Here is a 26654-nt window from a genome sequence, read left to right on the forward strand (position 1 = left end):
AATTTTAGATAGGCAGTTTTTAACAGAGAATTTATCTTTGGGCAGTGTATAGTATCAGAGTGGAAGTAGGAATATAAAAAAGTGTATCTAAATTTATAAGTACTACAGAGGGATAGTATATAACTAACAGAAAAAGTTTGCCATATTAACTTAAAGTGCTCAATATACTTCAGTTTTAAAAATAACAACTTACCTTTAAAAAGAAGTTGAAGTTATTAATGAAAATTCTAATAGAAATGTACACCAGGAAGTAGTAGTCAAAATGGCTGTGTTTCCTTCTCTTCCTTTATATATATTCGGGTACATAACCAATCAAATGTCAGGTAAAAAAAGTAGAAAATGAAAGTAACATTTTAATTGGTTGTCAATTCCAACACTTCAGATGTGTTTTGTGAAGTAATTTACCTCACGGTATTTAGTGAGTTCTATAGGCTAAACGGCTAAATGGAATTCCAATCAAATTTGTGAAAATGGTAGGGATTGGTATGTAGTATGAGCTAATCTATATTTGGTGAAATTGTCTCCAGTGGCTTTTCTGTGAACTACTTTCCCACCTTTTTTGATGGTGCGCTTCCCAGGAAGCGACCCGGTACGCGAACCGGTGAGCGCCCTGGTACGCGAACCTTAAGCGTAACGGGAGTCCACCATTTTGTGTTTCGGTCGAATTATGATACAAGATGGAGGGCAAATAATGTTCAGAATAGGTAGAAGGGGGCACGGTAGACTTATCTTGACCCCCTAGGTTTTGTGAGGGTGGCTGAGGAGGCCCATATGTGCGAAAAAAAAACATTTTTTTTTTAAATTTCGCGAGGTTAGCTCCCGGTACGCGTACCGGGTAGCGCCCCAGGGAGCGTACTTTGTTGAAAATTAGTAAAAAAAGTTAGAGTAAAATAATAATTGTGAGTGATTAGATGTAGGGTAGCTCTGAGAAGAGCTTTTGGGTTTATGGTACATTTTGGTACTTATAAGTAGGTACCAATGCACATTTTTAAATTCAGAGTGAAAACTCTGTTGCCCTCATCTGAGAAGTGAACTCCATCTCCTCTGTAGATATCTTGCATGTAGTAACGCAAGTTATTGTTGTACAGGGAGCCCATTCCATGGTCTCTCATGTAAGCTGAAACAGATTTGTTTACATGCTTCCTCGACTTCTCAATTTGTGGACAAAATTGGTTTGACCACCTCCATTTCTGTCTTTGGCATATATTTGAATATACCAAGGCAGTCTGAGGAAAAAGTGCCATCAATTGCTCAAAGGTGTCCTTTAAAAGCATTTCCAGACCTACACCAGTCAAAGTGCCCAAGTCATTACCTCCACAGTGCACAATTAACAGGTCAGGTTTGGGCAAATGCATAAAGGTTTTCACCAATGGTATCAATTGGTGACATTTTAATCCTCTGTGGCCAAACCACTTAATTTCCACATCTTGTAAATTGAGGTTAGGTAAATTCCTGCTTTCAACGTACCTTTGAGCCCAGTGAATATAACTATGACCAACAATCCAGACAGAAAACATGGTGAGAGAAGGTTCTCCTGCAGTCAGATGAAGTGTGGCAATGAAATGGCAGTTGAAAAAATGTGAGTTTGAAATGAAAAAAACTGTGGAGTTTCTGTGTTCATGAAGTAGTAACAGTGATTGGTGGATTTTGATTGATGAAAACAGAAAGTTAGGGTGTAGAGATGTGTTCTTTGAAAGATGTATTTTGAGTGGTCAATAAAAAATCATTAAATGAAAGAAAGCACTGGATATGCAGGTGCACTGAGAGTTCAGAGTTCAATTGCAACATTGTTGTGTGAATTTGCAAACACCAGAGTTTCTCCAAGAGGTGGTTGCTATGGAAAATAGGCAGAAAGGGCAGAGGGGGAAGGGTTTTCATTTGAAAAAAAGTGAGGGAAGAGTTTTGATTGGGTGACATGAGAAATATGTGTGAAGAATTACACCATTTCTGTGCTTTTGATAGCTGCAGACTCTGGAGTGCATACCTTTTGCTCTGCTGAAGACAAATTGGTGTGTTTCTGAGACTGTTTTCAAACTCAAAGTATTTGCTAAGGTGAGAAAATATTTCTTTACTTTAGATAGAGAATAGTGTGCTTTAAGGAGAAAATTATGATTTATGTGGCGCAAATTGCTTGTAAATATGCTCTCACATGTGCATGGAAAATTTAGATTTTGAATGTTTTTGTTATATAGCCATGTTAAAAGTGACGCAACCATGCTGGAAAGCCAATCAAAAAATGATTTCATGTGTTTTAATGACATTTTAAGTCATTTTCTGATGTGCAGTGTTTAGAAATTATGATTTGAAAATCGTTTTTGTGGAAAAGGAATTGTTTTTAAATTCATGACAAGGATATAATGGTGTATGGTTATTTATAAGGCAATTGACTGTCCTTGATGTTATTTTTCTCATTTTAGTGTAAGACCTTTCTCTGTGGCGCAAATTGCTTGTAAATATGCTCTTACATGTGCATGAAAATTTTAATTATCAATGTTTGTGTTACATAGCCATGATAAAAGTGAACCAACCATGCAGGAAAGCCAAAAAAAAAACGCTTTCATGTGTTTCAATGACATTTTAAGTCATTTTCTCATGTGCAGTTTTTTGAAATTATGATCTGAAAATCGTTTTTGGGAAAAAGGAATTGTTTTTAAATTCATGAGAAGGACATAATGGTGTATGGTTCTTTATAAGGCAATTGACTGTCCCTGATGTTATTTTTCCCATTTTAATGTCAGACCTTTCTTTGTGGCGCAAATTGCTTGTAAATATGCTCCCACCTGTACATTGAAAATTTTGATTTTGAATGTTTATGTTACATAGCCATGTTAAAAGTGACCCTACCATGCAGGAAAGCCAATCAAAAAACGCTTTTATGTGTCTTAAGGACAATTTAAGTAATTTTCCCATGTGTAGTGTTTTGAAGTTATGATTTGAAAATCGTTTTTGAGGTAAAGGAATGTTGTTAAAATTTATGTTCGCCATATGCCCCCAAATTTCTTTTTCAGGGTTGCAGCAGGGTGTTCTTGAGACACCCCTGCACTTTTGGAATAAATTCCTAATTTGTGATGAGCAAATTGTTAATCGCAAATTGCACCTTCATTTATATGAGCCTCCTAGCCCATGGAAATGAATGGGTAATTTGCAATTAGCAATTTTGTCAAACAAATTTGGAATGGTAAAGAATCGCTATTTATTCCTTAAAATTCGCTTTTTTGGAAATGCAAAATAGTTATATGATACATATGGCGGTTGATGTCTAACAAGATAAGAAGCTTATGGATACATTTATGATGACTGGTGCAATGAAGTAGAAATCACTTACTTCATTGGTAGGCCTTTACAATAAATTATCTCCTCTGTATTCTTCATCAAGCATAACTTTAATCTGCAATCCTGAGTAGGCCTCACCTTAAACAAACCTCTGGATAGGCCACATCTTATTGTCATCCTGATTTAATCATTTATAATGCTAGGGACAGATTTATGATATGTGTATACCTCTTTTGTGCCACTTAGAAAACATTGTCCATGGGGAAATGACTTAAAATGTCATTAAGACACATGAATGTTTTTTTTTAAAACGTTTGCAATTTTTTTGGGTCACTTTCAACATGGCTATGTGTCTGAAACAGTCAAAATCTAAATTTGCAATGCACTGGTGGGAGCATATTTACAAGGAATGTGCTTCATGGGGAAAGGTCTTATAATGTAATATGGGAAAAATGACATTAGAGATACTGAAATGCCTTATAGAGAAGCATACACCATTATGTCCTTGTCATAAATTTGCAAACCATTACTTTTCCCCAAAAACGATTTTCAAATTATATTTAGAAAACAGTGCACATGTGGAAATTACTTAAAATGTCAATAATTCAAAATTTGTGATTCCTTAAATGCAATGTATCAAAAAAAAATATGTAAAAAATGATATTAAGGATTTGGAAACTACCACCAACTTCTAGTTTGTGGTAATTTGCGAATTCTTTTCAAAAAGCATTTTTTTTAAAAAAAAAAAAAAGGTCCCATATGACGCCCATACATGCCATTAGGGCATGTAGATGTAACATGTGCTCCCAAATTTCTTTTTCAGGGGTGCAGCAGGGTGTTCTTGAGATACCCCTGCACGCTTGAAAAAAATCCTATTTTGTGATGAGCTAATTGCTAATCACAACTTGCAACATTAATTCCTATGAGCCTCCTAGCCTATGGAAATGAATGGGTAATTTGCAATTAGCAATTTGCTCATTGCAAATTAGGAATAGTAAAGAATCGCTATTTATTCCTTAAAATTTGCTATTTATAATATGTAAAATATTTTGATGATACATATGGCAGTTCATCTGTAACAAGATAAGAAGCTTAGGGATAGATTTATGATGAGTGGCGCATCCCCAGGGATGTGACAGTCATCCTGCGCCACTGTTCCGCCACCCATGGTGTGCTGCATTTACAATGCGGCGCAGCATGGGGCAAAAAAGGCACAGATGCGTGACGCATCTGTGCTGTAAAGGTGGCACATTGCTGGAGTTGTATCGTAAGTGCGATGCAGCTCCAGCAAGGATCAGGGGTGCCCCATCTATACAATGCTGCGTCAAGACCTATGCCAGCTTCAAGCAGGCGCAGGGTTTTGAAGCAGCTTTCTCCTATCTGATTGTAAATGCGGCACACCATGGGTGGTAAAGCAGTGGTGCACATTAACTGGTGCATGCCTGGGGATGTGCCATTTAATATAAATCTGCACTTTAACATTTGAGTATGTGCAGGGGACACAGAGTCGTTGAGGCTTATCCAAGGTTAAGAACAGATGAGTCCTGTTCAGTGAAAAATTAGACATAGGCTTCACCTGCTCAGCATCGCTGGACATGGCTAAATAATAGCTGCAAAATGTTACTCTTGTTAAATAATTTTACTATTATAATCTGTGAGATTTGTCTCTTACTCTGCAACATCTCATTGTTGTTGTCTTTCTTTAAAGATAAAGACAACCTCAACATGAGCGACAATCTGCAATCAGTTGATTTTGACCTCATCATTGAACTTGTAATTGAAACATCAGTGGATGTTGATCCATTGGATGATTTAAATCCTGAGGATGAAGAAGAGCGTGATGAGGATGCAGATTTGTCCGAATTATATGATATAGGATGGGAAGCATTTATTTTTAAAATGTATAATCAATAAAAAGTAAAAAGGTAAACCGTTTAATTTAAAAATAAAATAAAGACACCTTCAAAAACAGGTTATGTGTAGTGTCTTCAATAAAATATTAAAATATGCTCATAAAATTAGATCAGATTCACATATAAAATAGCATAGGTAACATAAATATAAATCTCATTTCTTTTCTGCTATTTCTGTATTGTAAATTTGCAAGGACTAAAAAATCTTCTATTTAAAATGTCAAGTAGTGTGTTATGTTTTTGATCACTATTACTGATTTACTGTTTGATAATAATGTTTAATAACATTTTTATTATATTTTTCCTCAGATTCAACTATGCCTACAAAAATAAGAGAGATGAAGGCTGCAAAACGTCAAAGACAGCAGGAGAAAAAAAAAATGCAGCAGTCCTCTAACAAAAAGATTTCTCAAGCGATGAAGAAAGCACCGGGTAAGAGCTCTAAATATTTCATAAGAAATATTTATAATAAAAAAAATATTAGTACAGAAAATGTTTCAATCCATAACAACACAAGTAAATCAAATGGAAAGAAAAGGACAAATGAAAATGTTACTGCTAGAGCAAGAGATAAATCTGTGCATGATAGTAGAAGGAAACAACAGTTTACGGAGATTCGTAAACGAATGTTCCGTAACAGGATAATTTGCAATTTGTTAAAAAATATTAAGAAAGGTCAACAGAAATTAGTTTTTTATAGGAGAAAAAAAAAAGTTGAGAAAGTTATTGATCAGGCTTTTGAAATTAAACGTAAGTTATTTATTTTGATAATCAATAGAATTAGGAAGCTAAACAAGGCAATTTTTGATTTCAAAAGAAATAGTAGATGGAAGAGAATAGTTAATCGTAGTAATTTTTGTGAAGTTTTTTCTGGAGAATGGATACATAGTTCAAGCTGTGAGGCATTTTTTAATGAAGAGAGTTATTTCCAGGATAATGATTTGGTGCATGCAGTTGACATCAGTGGTCGTGCTTATGAAGTGAAAGATGGTTGTCCAGTTGAAAAAGAAAAACTTGTGACAACAGAGGCAGAAGAGTTGTTAGGTAATGAGGTTTTAGGAAGACGTGGTAAGGGTCCTGTGTACACCTGGAAGTGTAGTAGTATTTGCAGTGTGCGACAGGATTCCATCAATTTGCTTTGTGATTTTGTACGGTCATTTAACAAGAAAAGTTTGAAGCAGAAAATAAGGTTGTTGCAAGAATTAGATCCTTGCAGAGTGAGAGAAGTGACAGGTTTGCATGGTCATTCACTGGCTTGTCTTTCCAGGAGAGTATGCCAGAGTGTTTTTCATCATTTCAGGATGCTAGCAGTGCATCATAACAAAGTGAGGAAGTTAGTTAGACTGTTGTATTATGCTAAGAGTCCAGCAATTATGCTGAAACAATTATGCGCTGCTCTTTTGCATGGTTCTGAAATAGATGTGAAGAATATATGTGAAGAAATTGAGTTTTGTTACTTTGGAAGTAAAGAGGAGAATGTTGAAATTGAGCAAGAAGTAGAGGGTCATTTGGAAGATAGTGTACAGGTTTCCAGTACAGATAATTTCCAGAGGGAAATTGCGACGTTTGACATGAAATCAAGTGAGAGGCCTAATTTCACTTGTGTGTGTTGTAGACGCACTTATTATAAGAATCAGACTAAGTTAGTGGATTTATATGCAAAAAGTGAAAGGGAAAATAATAGTGAATGGAAGGATTTTGCAACATACTTGATGGTAGAAAATTGTTTTGATTTGGGATTGGATCAACGTGTGTGTACTTATTGTTGTAACAAATTAAAACAAAACCAGATGCCTGCTAGAGCAGTTCATAATAATCTGGAATTGGTTGAGATTCCTTCTGAATTGAAGGATTTAAATACTTATGAATCTATTTTGATTCAAAGTATCCATCCCTTTCAGGCTATTGTAAGAATGGAGCCAAAGACAGGGAAATTGCCTCCATCAGATTTACAGAGAGGATTAAAGGGAAGAGTTGTTTATTTGCCTCTAGATTTGAAGAAAAACATTAACACAATTGGAGTAGAAAAAGTGGAAGAGGAACCTCTGGTTATCTTAGTTAATGGGGTTCCGACAAAGAATAAGAAAATATGGCAAGATTTAGTAGATGTTAGGAAAGTTAAAAAGGCAACATTGTATTTGAAAAAAAATAATAAATACTATAAGAATGTATATGTTGCAGAAGAGGAAGTAAGTGAGGAAGAGGATAGCGATTTGTGTGCTGGTCAAATTGAGAAAGTAGAACCCTCTACTAGTGAGGAAATATATGAACATTATAGTGTTCATCCTTTGCATTCAAAGGAAGTCATGGGGAATGCTATTGAGTTGTTTCAAATGAAACAAGCCAAAGGGAGTCCCATTAGTGTTTGGGAGGAAAGTTTGGAAGCTCGGTGTTTCCCACAGCTTTTTCCAACAGGTCAGGGAGGAAGATATGATGAGCGACCTCATCAAATTCCTGCTTCTGAATACCGGACTTTGCGATTGTATGCAGGAGATGCTAGGTTTCGACAATGCATTCCTTATTTGTTTCATCTCCTGTTTGAAAGCGATCTGTCTGGACTGTCATATGCAGTGAACCACATCTTGAAAAGTGGTATACACATGCAAAACATCTCGGCAAGTGATTTTATGGATAAAGTGAATGTCCAAGATAGTATTTTGGAATCTCACCTGATTAATCTCATGGCGTGTCAGCGTGGTACTAATGAGTACTGGTACCGTCGTCATGGTGATTTAAAATGTATGCTGAGGAACTTAGGTACTCCCACATGGTTCCTCACTCTGAGTTGTGCCGAGTATGGCTGGGAAGACTTACTTCAATTTCTACGAGAGGCAAATGCTAACGTAGAAAACATCGAATTCAAGACACCCGGAGAACTGTGCTCTTTGGATCCAGTCAATGTATGTAGGTACTTCAATCATAGATTTGAAGCTATGATGTCTTTCATCATGAATAAGAAGAATCCACCTCTTGGAGAGGTGTTGGATTTCTTCTGGAGAAAGGAGTACCAAGCAAGAGGAGCTCCTCATATACATATGTTGCTGTGGATCAAGGATGCACCTAAATTTGGAACGGATCCAGAAGACTCAGTGATGAGTTTCATCCAACAGTATTCTACGTGTGCTGTTCCAAACGCAAAGGAGAAGAAAAGCCTAAGAGAAAAAGTTCTGCGTTTCCAAAGCCATCGATGTGGAAAGTACTGCCGTCGTAAATTCCGAAACAAAGACAAGTTCTACACCAAATGTCGTTTCGGCTTCCCACGACCGGTGATTTCTAAAGGAAGAGTAAACAGTTTGATGTCTTCGCTGCGACATAATGTGATGAAGAAATCACCTAAAAACACTTACAATTTGAAGAGGAACGAAGAGTCCAAGTATATCAACGACTACAACCCGGTGATTTTGTCCATGTGGAATGCTAACATGGATATACAGTTTGTGGCTGATAACTGTATGGCTGTGGCTCGGTATGTGACGTCGTATATCACCAAAAAAGAGAAGACAGAATTGAAGGATATGTGGGAGGACATTTCCCATGAAAAGAGCCTCAGCAAGAAGTTGTACAGTTTCAGTCTGAAGATGTTGTCGCATCGAGAAATCGGAGCGTACGAATGTTCTGACCGGTTGTCTTCAGCAAGTCTCTATGCCAAGTCCAGGAGTATCGTTTGGGCGAGTCTTGGTCTTGCTGCAACGCGTAATCGAGTTCTCAAACCTGTGCGGGAAATTGAGTATTTGGCGGAAAAGGAGCCAAACAGTACCGACATTTTGAAGACAAACATGTTGGATACATATTATCCAAATCGAAGCAGTCACCTAGAGAATGTTTGTCTGTATGAGGTTCTGCAAAATTACATGTTCAAGAGGAACATCAAAGAAGATACTGAGAAAGGAGTGTATGCTGTAATAGGAAGTGAGGGATGTCTGGTCAAGCAAAGAAAATGCCACTTGATAAACCATCGAAAATTGAGTGGCGAATCTCCTGAAAAAAAGGAGTTTTTCTATTTAGCACTTTTGCAACTTTTCAAGCCTTGGCGTGCAGAAGAGGAACTGCTTGGAGATTTCCTCTGTTACGAAGACTCTTTCAATGCCGCCAAGGAGACCATAGAATGTCCTGCTTTTCCCAAATATGTAGAAATGTTGAATGCGGAAATTGAGCAGGAAGCAACGATTGCAGCCGAGATTGCCAGAGACAGTTCTCAGGACAGTCAGAGTTCTGCTTCATTGAGTCAGGATCCACTAGGAGGACCTCTTATTGAAAATGAAGCTGCCACTGCTATGAATGAGGTGGAAAAAGCCATGGCACATGCTCAAGAGGATGCGGTTAACTTAGAAGAGTTGGAAAGGCAACTCAACGTTGAGCAGAGGAAAATATATGACGAAGTTACCATGCAAATTGATCATGGATTAAGTCATGATAAGAAAGAATGCTCATGTACGTCGTTGAAGCCTGTCCGACTGTACGTGAGTGGAGAAGCGGGAACTGGAAAAAGTTTCCTCATTAAAGCAATTTCATGCTATTTGCAGGAAAGGACAGAGTCATCACTGTCTTGTGTTGTCACTGCTCCAACTGGACTGGCAGCACATAATATTAAAGGGATTACTTTACATCGTTTACTGATGCTGCCAGTGGAGCATGACAACAAATTAGAATATCACAAGCTATCTGGAGATGCTTGTTTTGAAGTTTCAAGAATCTTGAGGAAAATGAAACTTCTTATCATTGACGAAGTAAGCATGGTTTCCAATGTCATGCTTGCCTTTGTGCATTTGAGGATGCAAGAAGTTCTCAAAACAGAGTATGATGTGTTATTCGGTGGCAAACACATCATTGTTTTTGGAGATCTTCTGCAGCTGACACCAGTGAAAGGGCAACCTGTGTTCAAAATGCTCACGCATGAAGATACCAGGAAGTGCCTAGGCAGCATTGGCAACGTCAATATATGGTTAAACTTCAATTATGCTGAACTGCATGAAAATATGCGTCAGGCAAAGGATGAAGTTTACAAGACTATTCTACAAGATGTTAGAATTGGAAAAGTGACCGAGCATGGGAAAGAAGCTTTACATGCACGATTACTGTCAAATTTATATCCAGAACAAGATGTTGTGCCTGAGAATATTTTTCAGAAAATTACTGATAAGAAATCTGGAATATGTTTGATGCCAACTCTTGCAGAATGTGCAAAATTTAACAACAAAATGTTGCATTTAGAAAAGCAAGAGATTGTGAAAGTGGAAGCTATTGATAGAGTAGAGCATATGGGATCAACAATTATTTTGTCTGAGAATCTGAAAACAAAATTGGATTCATTAGAGAAGAGTATATCTAAAACTGCAGGTTTTGAAAAGACTCTGAATGTGTGCTTGAACTGCCGTATAATTTTAAGAAGGAATTTACATGTTGAAAGAGGTCTGGTAAATGGATCAATGGGTAATGTTGTTGATTTTGTGAAATACAGAAATAGAGATGGAATTGAATTTTTAAAAATTAAATTTGATGGCATTGAGGAAGTACAGCTAATTGCTCGTTGTTCTGCTAGATTTTTGCTTGTAAAAGACTTATATGTTCGCCGTAAGCAGTTCCCTGTTTGCTTGGCATATGCGGTGACAATTCATAAATCGCAAGGTTTAAGTGTAGACACTGCATTGGTGAATATTGGCAGTTCTGTGTTCAAGGAGGGTATGGCATATGTGGCATTGTCACGAGTTAGAACTTTATCGGGATTGTACTTGATTGACTGTGATGTCAGAAACATTTGTGCAGATCTAGATTGTGTTAAGGAATACAATAGGTTAAGAAGAGAGTATGCGCCACATTTGCCTCAGTTTCCTTTGTTTGAGAAACGTCTGGTAGGCCGGAAACGAAGAAATGAGAACAATACTGGGCAGGTTGTAGCAAAAAGAAAAAAAGTGAATGAACCTAAAATTACAAGCAGAAACAAAGAGGATTCTGTTGAAGATGTTGTTGGTTTTCAGTTTGAAAACAGTTCTGGTGTCAACTGCTATGCTAATGTAGTAATGAATGTTTTGTTTTCTCTAAAAAATGTAAAAGAAGAGATTGTGGTCAATTCTGATCAAAGATTTTGCAGTTTGTTAAATTCTGTGTTAGAGAAATGTACCACTGATAGAAGAAACATAGAAAGTGTGTCTGAAATTAGAAATCTGTTAGATAGATGTTCAGGCCAAACACAATTCTCTCAAAATATTCAGCAAGATTGTCAGGAGTTTTTAATGTATATGCTTCATGTATTACATGCTGAAGGTGTAGATGTAGATCAGCTGTTTGGGCTTTCTTATCAATGGCAGCATGACTGCGAGAACTGTATGGTATCAAGTACTACTAGTGTAGACTCAGAAAGATTTGTATATTTAACTTTGCCAGACAGTAAATCAGTCTCCTTTAATAAGCTAGTAAAAGCTGCTAATCACAACATGGAGTGTAGCCAATGTAAATCTGAAATGATGTCCACATTATTTATACGAACATATGGCCAGTACATCATTTTAATGTTCCAACGATGTAGGCCTGATGGAACAAAATTGACAACTTTAATACAAAATTTTGTAGCTTCGCAGTTGTCAATATCAGGAAGGACTTTTGTAACTACAGCAATTATATATCATGACGGCCCTTCAATATCATCAGGACATTACACAGCTTATTTAAAGTCTAGAAATGGCTGGTCATTCTGTAATGATTCTGTTGTAATTTTCAAAAAAAAATTGCCGTATGACCTTAAAAACTCTTACCTGGTGTTTTTACAACCAAAATTTTAGGAAAATAATCTCGGGATATGATCTGTGGAATTTCAAGAAGTTCTAATGGCTCCTACACAATTTGGCCTTGAGGATAAGTGTAGTTCATTGACATAACTTCTAATCATAGGATTGGACATCATGGACATGTATGTGCAGTTTAAATGAATTCAGAAAAACTGTTTCTTTTCATAAGCTAATTAAAGCAGCCAATCAAAACATGGAGTAGAGGGAATGTAAGTCTGCAATGCTGTCTACTGTTTTACATTACTTTGTGATTAAAAGTGATGTAGAGAATTAAATAATTGTAGTACTCATAGAGGTAGTGTAAGTCTGCTTCATATTAAGCAGTATCAGTGTCATACGAAATGTAGAACATGACTGAGCAAGAAGGGGAAGATATTACTATTCCAGGATTGTGAAAATGATCTTCAACATTTTAATTCTGAAAGTTGCGGGAATGCCAAATGATGGGATTGGTTAACAAGAAATCCAAGAGTTATACATGGCTCTGACAAAATTTGGCCTTGTGGAATCTTGTGGTAGAGAGCAAGAAGTCATTTATTGTATGTAACATGTTTTTAAAAACGATGGAGATTTTCTTTCAGAAACTGGTGGGCTGAAAGTAATAACAGCACAAAAGAGTATAAGCTATTCATAGGACATCCTTGGACGTCATGGAAAGTAAGTTAACTTTAAGGAGTTCTGATTTTTGATTTCTGATCTTGTATGGGTTTTTTAAACACAATCATTTTGATTGTGTTTTTTTTTCCCCGCTGTTACATGATGAATACCTTCAAGTCACTGTTTTTAGTGAATTTTGATACATTCTGAGAACAGCAAAAATAAACCATTTAACATGTATAATTAATTCTGTAATGTTTCCATTTATGATGTATATGTAGAACTGTGTAGAAGGCATGGAGAAGGTGAGGCTTCTGTAAGTGTCAAAGTTGTTGCATGCAGTGCTGCACTTCTGCGTATTCTTTGATATGCTAGACTACATCTGCACAATGAGATACCTAAGCAAAGGAAACAGAAGTGATGTGATTGTGAAATGAGCAAAATAAATTGCATGTATTTCAATTACATCACCTGTGTTTCCTATCATTACGAATCACATTGTGCAGATCAAGTTTAGGTCTGTCCAGGGAAACATAGGAGGTTTGGACTTTGTTGAAGATTGCAGTGGACATGACTCACTTCATTGGTAGACCTTCACATGTATTATGTCTTCTATTCTCTTCAACAACTTGAAATTTCATCTGCAACCCTGAGTAGGCCTCACCTGAAACAAAACTCTGGATAGTAGACATCTTATTGGCATCCTGAAGCAATTATTTTAAATTTTAGTGTCTTGCGACACTTTTCTGAGAGAACAGCAATGCAAAAGATGCACTATGTTTTAAGATAGGCCTCACTTCATCTGCATCAAGATAGTGTTACTTTAAAATGTATATCTTTAGGACTGTGTAGCTTCTGTAAGTGTCAAAGTTATTGAAAAACTGTTTGTCCTTCAATCTTTGCCCTTGTCTTTTGTAATTTTTCAATACATGTTTTTATATTTTTCAAATGTTTGTTCTCTCTTTCACAGATTGAAAGTATAAAAATAAAAAGTGAGGAATTTAACGACAATTATAAGGTAAGTATTTTGTACTCTTTTCGTTACATTTCTATCACATTGAACTACTATTAGTTCCACTGCTTCATTTCTTTAATCCTCAGTTTCCTGCCTTTGCTACTTCCCTCATTCCTTTCTCTATTACCTACTTACTCAACTCCTTCCATTTTTTTTCTCAGTCCCTCTCTTTTCATAGTTCCTCACTCTTGTTCACTCACTCCGTCTCTATTACTCTTAGTGTCTTTGACTGATCACTGTATCACTATTTGTTCATAATGCTTTCTCTGTTTAGTTGAAGCACACTAAGGGGCATATTATGAATGCAGCCAATAAAATTATTGCTCTTTTTATTGGCAGAAAACTGGTGCAAAAGCGGCTTTAGCGGCAGTTTTCTGCCGCAAAAGCAGCTTTAGCGACACATTTCTGCCTATAAAAGCTGCAAAACTTTTATTGCCTATGTTGATAATATGCCCCTATGTTATTTACATTAGGGCTATATTGTCCAGTATAACAATCAAAATTGCTCTCCAAAGACACCAGGCAAAGCAGACGCTCCCTCAAACAGATCACCAAGCGCAATTTACCCTACTTACAATCTAGCCTGTTCTCTGTCGAGACTTTAGCAATCTTTAGAGCACAAGATAAGATTTTTTTACATGGAAGAGCCATACGTATTGCAATTCTACTTAAGAAACAAGCATTGGCATAGACAATAGGTCTCGCCTTTGGGACCTTATACGTGTTTAGCCATGCAACAGTTGATGTTGCTGCACCAAGGATATTATGCTGCATAACTAAAGACTTAGAAGGTCCAAAAGTCGATACCTATTGGCTATGCCAATGCTTGTTTTTCTTTCACTTCGTTATCTATTTTGTTTTTCATAATTATACCATCTTCTGTCTGTTTTTTGGTAAATAGATCTATTAAATAGTATCTCTTCTTTACTACCTATAGCTGTCTTTCTTGAAACATCACTCTCTGTTTACTTTCCTTATACTTACTCTTTTTTTTTAAAAAGTTTTTTTTTTGGTTAGCTCCCGGTACGCGTACCGGGAAGCTAAACCGGAAGCGAACCAAAAGAAATAGAGCTTGCCAGAGTGCTAAACATTCTAGCAATTTTTTTGGAAAGGGAAGGTAGTTCTGAAAAGAACTTTTTTTTTTATATTTTTGTTGTTTTATATTTTTTTTGTATTTTTTGAACATTTTTTGTTTTTTTTGTATTTTTTGAACGATTTTATATTTTTTTTGGGTTTTTTTGGGGGGGGGGACAACAAAAAACAGGCGTTGAAAAGGGCTCAACAGGAGCAAAAAAAAATTACTGGGGGCGGTTAGGGCAATTATGATTGTCATAAGCCAGGTTGATGGCATTAATACTCATGTTACCACATGATATCAACGCACCACAGTGCATACAAGTATGTTTCATGTGCCCAAAATTCTCTTGGATGTTTGGCACAGTTTCCCGTGCCTCTGCTGGTGTCAATGATATTGACGATGTTGACCTGGCCACAGGAGTTGCTGTTGGGTTTTGTTCCATATCCCGTATTTCCGCCCGGCTGTAATTAAGTGGATGCTTCCTGGTCATGTGCCGATGCATGGTATAGTTCCCATAGCTATACTTTTTATCAGTCCCTCTTGATAATTTCTCTTTGCAGATGAGGCAGGTCACATACCTCGCATTCACTTTCTTTTGCCCTGGAGGGATTGAATAAAACTGCCAGATGAAACTGGCTTTCCTATGGGAAACCCGGGGCACCTCTTCCAAGAACTGTGGTTCTTCTCCCTCCTCTTCCTCCATTTCTTCCTCTTCCTCCTCAGTGTTGGTGATGACCTGGGGAGGTGGTCCTCTCTTCCCATGAGGAGGTGGAGGTGGTGGTGGGGGTGCACCAGCTGAAGCAAGTACTGAAGCCATTGCTCTACTATGAATAAAGGTCTTCCTCTCACAATGATGAAAGTCAGAGTGAGGAAAGAAGGAGGGGTTTTCATCATTTGGGAAAAACAATAGTTCTCAACCAATGAAAAGTGTTATTTTTAGGTCATCTGACCTAGCCTTCCATAATTATGAAACTAAAAGTGAAATGAACCAATGAAAAGCTTTATTAACAAGTCACATGACTCTAACTTTCATGTTACGCGCTGCGGAACGCTCCCCGGTTAGCTTCCGGTTCGCTGCGCTTCGCGCCTCGGTCCGCGCCCGGGGACACTTCCGGGTGCGCTAACGCAGTACGTCACAAGACGCATTTCGCGGCAACGCGATACGTCGCGCTTTCGCGCCGCGGATCGCTTCCGGGGAGTTGCGTTTCGCGCCTCGGTCCGCGCCCCGGGGCACTTCCGGGTGCGCTAACGCAGTACGTCATAAGACGCATTACGCGGCAACGCGATACCGTAACTATGTTGATTTGTTACCGGTTCGCGGACCGGATTGCGGAATCGAATTGAGCTAACGGGAAGCTTCCTGGTTCGCGGACCGGGAGCGAAACAAAAAAAATATTAAAAAAAAATTATTAATAAACATATAAAATATATTTTTGGATTTAAAGAAGAATACATTTTACAGCTGTAGATATTAGCTTTTAAAAAACCAATGAAATTCACTGAAAAAACCATAGGTTATAGACCATATATAGTTAGGAATTAGCATTTACAAAACCTTGAAAATTCACTGAAAAAACCATAGGTTATAGACCATATATAGTTAGGAATTAGCATTTAAAAAACCTTATTTTACTCACACAAAACCATTGAAATTCCATATATAGTTAGTTGCACTAACTATATATTGCGCACCCGCAATCCACTGCTGATCATGTCACATATTACATCATTCATGACATGGTCAGTGACATCACTGATGACATCACTGATGACATCTCAAATGACATCACTGATGACATCACTGATGACAACATCCAGTGACTATGTTTCTGTAAAGTTAAAATATGTCTTACATATTGAAGAATGAGTGGATGTATAAGTGTCTGGACGAAGGATTTAGTAGGTGCATGACTGAATGTATGAGTGAGTGATTAAATGTGTCTCACTGAGTGCATGGGTTAGTGACTAAACTGTCTTAATTTGTGCATCATTATGTCTGTTGTTCTGTAAACTGCTGCATGTGTTGATCAGTAGCTATATGAGTAACTATATGGGTTATTGATTGATTGACCAAGTATTTGCATGGGAGACTGAGTGTGTGTGTGGCTGGATGGGAGGTGTGTGACTCTGTACAGATCAATGTGTACTTGTATCAATGATTGTATAAGAGAGTAAGTATGTGTTAGTATATGGTTGAAAACGTAAGGTGCTCTATGTTTAACTGTATAGAGTAGAAAATGGAAGTGTGATTGATTCTTTACAGGACTGACTAGGTGTGTGAGTAACTCCATGGATGAGTGGCAGAGTGTGAGTGTCTGTATAGGTGTATGAGTGCATATGATTGTGTTGTAAACATGAGTGATTGTATGTATGAATGATTGTATGGGTGAATGAGTGAATGTGTGTGTAGACGTAGGAATCAGTGAGTACGTATGTAGTAACTAGTATTGGTGTGTCAATGGTTTCAAAAATTATACTCTGTTTTTAACACTGGGTGAAACAGAGGTTATATTAAAATGTGAAGAGATGCATTGTATTGTCACATGAATAATATCATCAGTGATGTGGTCATTGATGTCAAATGAGATGTCATCAGTGATGTCATCAGTGATGTCATTTGAGATGTCATCAGTGATGTCATCAGTGATGTCACTGACCATGTCATGAATGATGTAATATGTGACATGATCAGCAGTGGATTGCGGGTGCGCAATATATAGTTAGTGCAACTAACTATATATGGAATTTCAATGGTTTTGTGTGAGTAAAATAAGGTTTTTTAAATGCTAATTCCTAACTATATATGGTCTATAACCTATGGTTTTTTCAGTGAATTTTCAAGGTTTTGTAAATGCTAATTCCTAACTATATATGGTCTATAACCTATGGTTTTTTCAGTGAATAGTTAGTATAACTAACTATATATGGAATTTCAATGGTTTTGTGTGAGTAAAAAAAGGTTTTTTAAATGCTAATTCCTAACTATATATGGTCTATAACCTATGGTTTTTTCAGTGAATATATATATATATATATAAGACTAGTACTACAATACTAAAAGCAAGACTTTTTCTGCCAAATAAGCAGGACACACTATAAGGCCCCACATACAAGCCACCTCTACCTGAGAGGGTAGGTTATGCTTGGATTGAGCTACCTGGGCACAGATGTTTTTTATTTGAATGTAATGTGTTTGTTTGTGTTTCTGGTCACTGCAGGTCTTCTTTTCACTATTTGCACTATTTTGGATTAGGAGTAAAATTGGATTCTGGCCCTGCACTCCACCCATGTAGGTGTCCAACCACGCCTCTGTGACAGGCTTTCAGACATGCACACTGGGTATAGCCACAGACCCTCACCTTTTCCCAGAAGCTGCACCCAACACCCCTTCATTTGCCTAACTTAACCTTGCTGCAGACATCCAACTCTGACTGCGCACAGCAAAAAAAGGCATGCCCAGCCTTTCCCCCTGCACACAGCTTCAGCATTGCGCCCCTGCACACAGCTTCAGCCATAATCGGTGGGGGGTTGGCTGCAGAATCTGGCCACAGCTGGACCCTGCTCTCAGCCCCTCCTTTGGCCTCCAAACCCCCACTATGCACAGCCAGCCTTTGGTCATGCAGAGTGGATGCCAGGCTCTGCACCTAATTCCCACCGCCACCCTTCCACCTGAAAGAAGTATGCCCAACTCACTGTGAACAGCCAATCCTCACTGCCCAGACCAAGGTCTACTGCCTGGACAGTGGCAGTTGGCCTCAGGCCCTTCTAAATTTTCCTAAAATGTATTTTGAGTATTGTGCTACAGTCCTAGTACGAGGTAACACAGGAGTGTCCTCGATGGCTAGTGAGATATTGGGTACTAGTACCATTGTGCCGCCTACCCGAAATAATGATTTAAAAATTGTTTTATTTAAGAGAGAGTCCCACTGGCCCTCTTATGTCTTTCAATTTTTTTTCGGTGGGGTGGGGGCACCACTGTGTAGTTATATGTGAGTCAGAGCTTCCAAAAACATTTTTTGTTTTGCTAACAATATGTGTTTTGCTCTTTAATGAATCTTCACAAAACTTTTGTTTTAAAGTTAATCTATCTCAGCTCCTTACTGGAATGTTTTAGGGTGATTCATCAAGTGACTGCTGGGAAAAATGTGTGGGGGGGGGTCAACAATACTTTTTTTGCCTTCTAATTTTCATAGGGAAAATTAGACAACAATACAGAAAGAATTACATTAAATTTGCCAGGAAGCTAGATCTGTATTGTGAAAGCAGGCTTTTTATGATTTAGTAAAAATCTGTTAAGCAATTTTAGAGAACTTAAAATTCAAAAATAGTGATGTCTAGTATTATGAGATGATTATTCAGGCGGTGATAGTTCTAGAACAGTTGAATCTACAAGAAACCTACCAAATAAAAATTATCCACTTTGGCTTCTTCATGGAAAGTTTGGCACTGACCTATCAAGTGGGGTCCAAAAAAGGGAGGGATGCCAACATGTCAATGTTCTACTTTAATCCACTAAAGAAAGTTTGCTCTTTGATGCAGACAAATGACTGAACAGAATTACACCCAACCAGTAGTTTTTGAGATATTTGCATTTTCACAGGTGCTTATATTGGGCATACATGGGGAAATCTCCAGAAAATATTAGTGATAATCTGTACAATTGATCCATATATGCTCTGATTGGACAATTTAATAGTGATTGGTGCTGTAGCGCCACTGGGCCCATTTACTTTTGATCCTTAATTTACCTGGCACTACACCTCAGAGTCATTTACTTTGGTCCTCGAGTGGATCTTGAACCGTGCTGAGAGTGATCGGATATAGGGGATCCAGTCCAGTCATCCAATGAGGGCCAGAATTTGGATAACTGATTTTTAAGCTAGTAATTAGATCCACGTATATGATTCTCAAAATAAGTACAGAATTATTACTGCCTAACCAAATCTAATGAAGAAATTTAGACAAGCCAAGATCATACAAACATGTAACTCATGTAAAACTATACAAAATAGTGACATTAGGACCTGTTGACTTGAAACTTCTCTATTACAATTCCCATCCCTTATTACGACTATGGAAATACTCAATTAGTTATTGGAAAAAAGGCACAGAGAAACACAAACTGGATTTATACATGGTTACATTTTATCAGTAATTTAGGAAATAAATTCATCAATTTTAGGAATTAAAAGTTAAGAATAATCAAATTGAACTCCTTGGGTCATCAATTACCAAGGTTCTAGAAGGAGAGTTCGGGAAAGGACATGGATCATATCAGCTCAAAGATTCTCTCCTGAGGAGGAAAGAAGTACAGGTATGGTGCACACAGCGAATGCACTAGCCAAGAGAGTCCACCAGTCTGACAGTTGTCTCTCAGTCCGTTAGGAAGCACTCCTCATGAGAAAGTGGCAAAATAATGTGGACATGAATAGCAAAATAATATCCTCAAAGAGTGGCGAATGGCAAATCAGTTCTCATATCCAACATAAGATATATCTTTTCAAGTTCAGGCGTGGCACTTGTTGGGTTATCTCATCAGATCAGACCACTCAGTCCTTAAGTCAGTTCATATAGGATGATTGTCAAATGACATAAAGAAGAACACTTTTTTTGGGAATATAGGCATTTCAGGTTAAGTAAATGATCAGAACATTCAGTAGAGGTGGACCTTTAAACAAATAACAATGCACATAAACATGTTCAAAAGGGCAATATCCCATGGAGATGTTCCTGGTGTAACAATATTCATACTGAATGGCTCTTAAAAGCACATGAGAAAGACTAAACAGGATACAGTTGTAACATTGAGATATTCTCCCATTGAGACAAAAGTCTAGGAAGAAGAAAGGGAAAAACTTTGCATGAATAAGCAGACTGGCCTATTTGAAATTAGGCTAATGTAAGCAACAATATAAGAATTTAGATATGCATGTTTCATTATGAATTATAATATTTAGATATGACTTGCAGTGTAAATATGTGCTTAAATAAGTTAGTCCGTTATAAATGACATGTATAACTATAACGTACTACTACATTTCGAAAGTATTAACATGTAACTTTATCTTGAAATGTTCAAAATAAAATTTGTTTTAGGCACATCACATTAGTACACATTCAAAGATTATTCTGTGAAATGTTTAGTGAAATCAGAATTAGCGTTTATGTGCAACACCATTTCTTCTTCTCGGTTGATGCACACTCTTACATGAGCAAATATAGTAATAAGGAACTCTTATGATCGTTCATAATGTCATCTAATTTGCATTTAGTTCCATTAATTCTTCACATATTTATGTATCATTATTCAAAGAAAACATCTTCCACGCAAGTAAGTCATCACTGTCACATTTCTAATTCACGTTAACCCGTTAAGTGCTGCTGTCAGCCGTTAAACGTTCGGAGCACTACCTGGCTGGTGCTGCACATGTTCAACGGCCGACGCAGCCCCGCCCGATCTTTAAAACGGCCGCACTGCCACGGAAAAACGGGCGCGGTTAACAGGTTAAAGAATAGCTTAGAATCTTAGTAAATGTGTTATTCAGAAGAACAATTTTACATCTAGTCAACTCAATGTCTGCATGCTATTATGATGCAGTAACTAAGGGCCAGATGTAGGTAACCAAATACAGGTCGGTAATGGCTGAAATTACTGATTTTCGGCCGTTACCGACCGCTATTTGGTGTTTGAGATGCAGGGGCCACAAAATCGTACGAATCGATAAATTTACCGAATCGGTAAATTTACAGATTCGGAAAATTTACCGATTGGGTAAATTTACTGATTCGGTAAATGTATCGATTCGGTAAAATTACTGAATCTGTAAAATTACCGATTCGGTAAAAAATAACTGCTAAAAATGGACATTTGAGATGTAGGTAACCTCTAAAATACCGAATTTCAATGAAATTTGGTATTTAAGAGTCTGTATTTACCATGGATTCAAATCAGGTGGTAACCAGGTGCAGGCTATAAAAGAGTACCTTAAAAACAACTGTTTGACCAGAATGGCGGCATTCTACATGATTGCGAGGCGGCTACGGCTCCAGGCAGAAGGAGAGAGGGTCTGGAGAAGGGAGGAGCAGGTCTACAGGCAAAGAATCACCCTATTCCAACTGACTGAGCCAGAGATCATACACAGGTACAGGCTACAACCCCAAACCATCCTGGAGCTGATCAGGGACCTCCACCCACTTTTGGAGCACACAACCCCAAGGGCGCACGCCATCCCACCCCATGTGCAGGTGCTGTGTAGCCTACACCTGCTTGCCCCTGGGAGTTTCCAGAGTGTGGTTGCTGCGGTAGGTGGGGTGTCTCAGAGCAGTCTGTCACGTTTATTTAGGAAATTCTTCGAGGCCATGATGCAGAAAATGCATCGTTACATCAGCTTCCCTGCAACGCACGCAGAGCAGCTCAGGACCAAGACCGAGTTTTATCAAATGGCACATTTCCGCAACGTCATTGACTGTATTGATGGCACCCACTTACCAATATGTCCACCTGCGGCCACAGAGTACATTTATAGGAACAGGAAGTCCACCCACACCATAAATGTACAGGTAATCTGTGATACAAAGTACATCATCACGGACATAGTTGCCAAGTTTCCTGGAAGTACCCACGACTCATACATCTTTCAAAATAGTGGAATTTACACACAACTGACTGCGGGGGAATTTGGCGAAGGATACCTGCTAGGTAAAACACTGTGTGACACTCCCTTGATACATATTGCAGATGTATGTGTATGTGTGGATGAGTAATGTATTTTTCTGTTACATATAGGAGATAGTGCATATGGGGTCCGGTCTTTCATCCTTACTCCCTACCTCAACCCTTCAACCCCCAGTCAGAGGAGATACAACAGGGCACACAAATCTACCAGGAACATTGTGGAGAACACCTTTGGTCTGTGGAAAAGCAGGTTCCGCTGCCTCCAAAGAAGTGGAGGGGCATGCCAGTACACACCAGTGACCTGCTGCAAGATGATTGCAACCTGTGCAATGTTGCACAACCTTGCCATGAAGAAGGGCACCGAGGTGGAATTATCTGATTTTGAGGACCATGATGACAAACAAGCACTGCCTGAACCCAACAATGCAGGAGTTGCAATACCAACAGATGGCAGACACAGACGGGAAGAGATCACACGCAACTACTTTTAAGTAAGTAAAGATACACAGACAGGTGGGGTATGCACTCAACGTAGTGTAATTTTGTCACTAAGCAGGTTCCTAAAGCACAATTGTGCAACTCAAATTATACACATTTAATGATGTTAGTCCTGGGTCACTTCCCCATTAACTGAAGTACTCATTTTCATCCACACCTACCAGTGCCAGATGTTTGTGGCTGGCTGTCTTCACTTGGCGTTTGGGCTGTTGCCTCACCGTGTTCATCCTGCTGCTCCTCCGTGTCTCTACGACAAGGGGGCTTGCCATGCTGCTCCTACTTGTGCTCCCTTCACTCTCTGGCACATCCGGAACAGCAGTTTGTACTGTTTGTGCACTTATCAGCACCTCAACAGCACTGGTCAGACTAGCAATGCCCCTAGAAACCTCATTACTATTTTGCGTGAGTCCCTCCTGCATGTTTATGCATCTCCTGCATAGCAGGAAAGTGGCTGTGGCCAGGCGGTTGATGGCTTTATTTTGTTGCTGCGCACGCTGCTTCTCCTTGCTCCTTGATGAAATTTCCTGATCTAGTTTGGTGCACAGAAGCTGCACCGATTGTGACATATCATGCATCCCTGCAGCCATCTTCTTGTTGATATCAACTAGTTCTCTGATGCTCTTCCCTATGTCTTCCATATTTTTGTTTAGGTTCCTCATTTGGCGTTGGACAGACATGATGGCCTTTCCCTGCATCCTTTGGATTTTCACCATGCTCCCCTCCAGCCCACGGAACACACTGGGACCCTCCACACGTGCAACACACATAACATTATCTAGCAACCATGGTGCTGATGCACTCATATAATAGTTTTGGGAATATATTTGCTGAAAAATCACCAGTGGACTGATCTCCATGAAATAATCTATCATTTGCATCACCTAATTCATTAAGATTCCCAAAACTATGCTTAGGAGCGATAGTAGGTTCAAGCTTGCTCTTGTAAATATGATGAGGCAGGATTAAAACTATAAGCAATGTCACAAACACAACCGAAACCTTAGCAAATATACAAGTACATATACATTTACATTTTGATGTTAGCACATTTGCCTCTGTCCTTTCTGTGGAATCAGACCTCTCAACTTTTTATAAATGTGGATTTTAGATGTTGTTTGCGTAAATGGCAAAGCAAGTACAATGAAAGATTGTTCCGCTCAAAAATGTCAGCTACATTATTGCACAGCTCAGTTCATACTATCATTCATTAAGTAAGGCAGGCTCGCTAACAGCTATAAAGTTCTTGAGACTTGTAATCTTCTCCAACACAAACTTAGTCAGTTCTTGTTATTGGCAAATTTTTTTCAAGCATTTCAGCTGAAACATGGATATTTCTCCCGTGGCTCATGTAAACTTGGATTGTTCCAGAAAAAAGTGTAATATGCTTTTTCCCAATCATATAATGGCATATAAGTCCATGCAGGTGCTGCATATTTTTTACCCTTCTTACCGTCACTTTGTTCTGACTGACCAGAGGCTTCTGCTATGGGTTGTGGTACTCTCCTTTCAATTAGAATGTGTCTCAATCTGTCCATTCTTCGGTGCCAAAAGTCTGAAGGTGCTACTCATGTTTCAGACGCACTGTTTCCTTCATTGAGATCCATATTATGTCTAGTCAGCTTTTCTTTCTGGTGACACTTCAATACTTCCATGGGTTGACTCTCTTGGATTTCCCTCAGATCCAGTGCTTGGAGTAGAAGTAGCTGGAGCCCTCTTTGCAGTTGGCTGACCTGAGATGGCTGTCTCTCTGTAACCACCAGCACATCTGAAACAAGCACTGTATCTTCAAGATGACATTTTACTCTGCGAGTATGGGTAGCATGCACCCAGTTTGGAAGACCATCACACTTAACAGCAGATCTGATTGCCATGATCATCTGGAACGGCCCACGCCAACGAGGTTCCAAACATGACTTGAGTACTTGTTTCTTCACCAAGACCCAGTCTCATGGACTAAGGTCATTGTACTGCTCCTGTTGAAGTGAAGTAGCAGCTTCCCAACCTGCTGAGACACAGAACCTACTTCAGCCAGTCTTTTACAGTAATTGAGCACCATATCATCTGCAATGTTAACCAATGCATTATCTGGAAATGCAGACTGTCTCATTGCTTTCCCCATAATGATTTCACGAGGAGAAAGTCCTGTTCTTCTGTCTGAGGTACTTCTCAAACTCATCAAAATATGAGGTAATGCATCAGGCCATCTTGGAGAAGTGGAAGCACAGACATTTGTCAATCTGGGTTTCAATGTCACGCTCATTTGCTCCACAATTCCAGAGGATTCTGGTTGATAAGCACAATGGAGCATCAGATCTATTTGTAACGCTGCACATAACATCTTTAGAAAATTAATGTTAAAGTGTGCCCCTCAGTCTGACTCTAAAGAGGTTGGAAATTCAAAACAAGGTATTAGCTCCTTCGAAAATAGATGAACTACAGTAAAACTGTCATTTTGTCTGGTTGGGTAAGCTTTGACCCACTTTGAGAACACACAAACAATCCCAAAAATGCATCTCAAACCATTAACCCATTACCTGTGCTGAACGTTCCGCGCTAGTGCGGAACGTTCTATTGCGCAAGCTGCATTTGTTTGAAATGACCTCTGTGATCTTCCTACATAACTCATGGTAACGGGAGTACTTTTCCCTAAACGTTGTAGTTGACACACTATACAACGATGACACAAGGATTCTGCTACTATTCTGAATCTTGGATTGCACCATGTCTTATGAAAGAGATGCATCATAGCATCACTCCCAATGTGAGCAGGACCAGGATAGTATTGCGCCATAGGAAGCAGCAAACTATCTGGTAGAACAGGTCTCATATCAGTATACACCCACACCTCATCTTCTTGTCATTTTGTACATACTCCTCTGACCCATCCTAGTTTTTCAGATTTTGGTACCTCATCCTGTAATGCCTTCACCTATTCCCATGTCTCTACAGAAGATAATAACACTTTGAATTGTATGATATCAGAGTTCTCTCACAGAGGATCCTCATTATATGTGGTGCACAGACATAATATCGACTCCAAAATATCGTTTGGACAGAATATCGAGTTTTAAATATCGTTTGGAGAAAATATCGACAGGACAGAATATCGACAGCCAAAATATCGTTTTTAAGGTAAGTGAAGTAATATCGACTGTAAATAATATAGAAAGTGAAAATATCCAAGTATATAATCTAGATAGTAAAAAATATCGTTTTTTAAATAATATGTAATTATTTATAGTGTTTTTATGTTATAATATGTGTGAAAAGTGTCATTTTATGTTATAATTATTTTTAATTAATGATTTTTTTTAAATTATTGTGTAAATTTATTCTGTAGCGGGTTGTGGGTTTATAGGGGAATAGGGTGGGAAGTAATTTAATTATAATTATTAAATATGTACATTTATTAATTGGTAGTCATAATTAATTAATTGGTAATTAAATAATATATGTTAATGATTTAAAATGTAATTGGTAATTAATTTAATTTAATTTATTAATTGCTAATTATGTAAATTAAAATAATGTATTTCCTGTAGCGGGTTGTGGGTTTATAGGGGAATAGGGTGGGAAGTAATTTAATTATAATTAATTAAATATGTAAATTTTTTAATTGGTAGTAATAATTAATTAATTGGTAATTAAATAATATATGTTAATTATTTAAAATTTAATTGGTAATTAATTTAATTTAATTTATTAATTGCTAATTATGTAAATTAAAATAATGTATTTCCTGTAGCGGGTTGTGGGTTTATAGGGGAATAGGGTGGGAAGTAATTTAATTATTCTTTATTAAATATGTAAATGTATTAATTGG

This window comes from Lissotriton helveticus, chromosome 8, assembly GCF_964261635.1.
Source record: "Lissotriton helveticus chromosome 8, aLisHel1.1, whole genome shotgun sequence".
Lineage (NCBI taxonomy): Eukaryota > Metazoa > Chordata > Amphibia > Caudata > Salamandridae > Lissotriton > Lissotriton helveticus.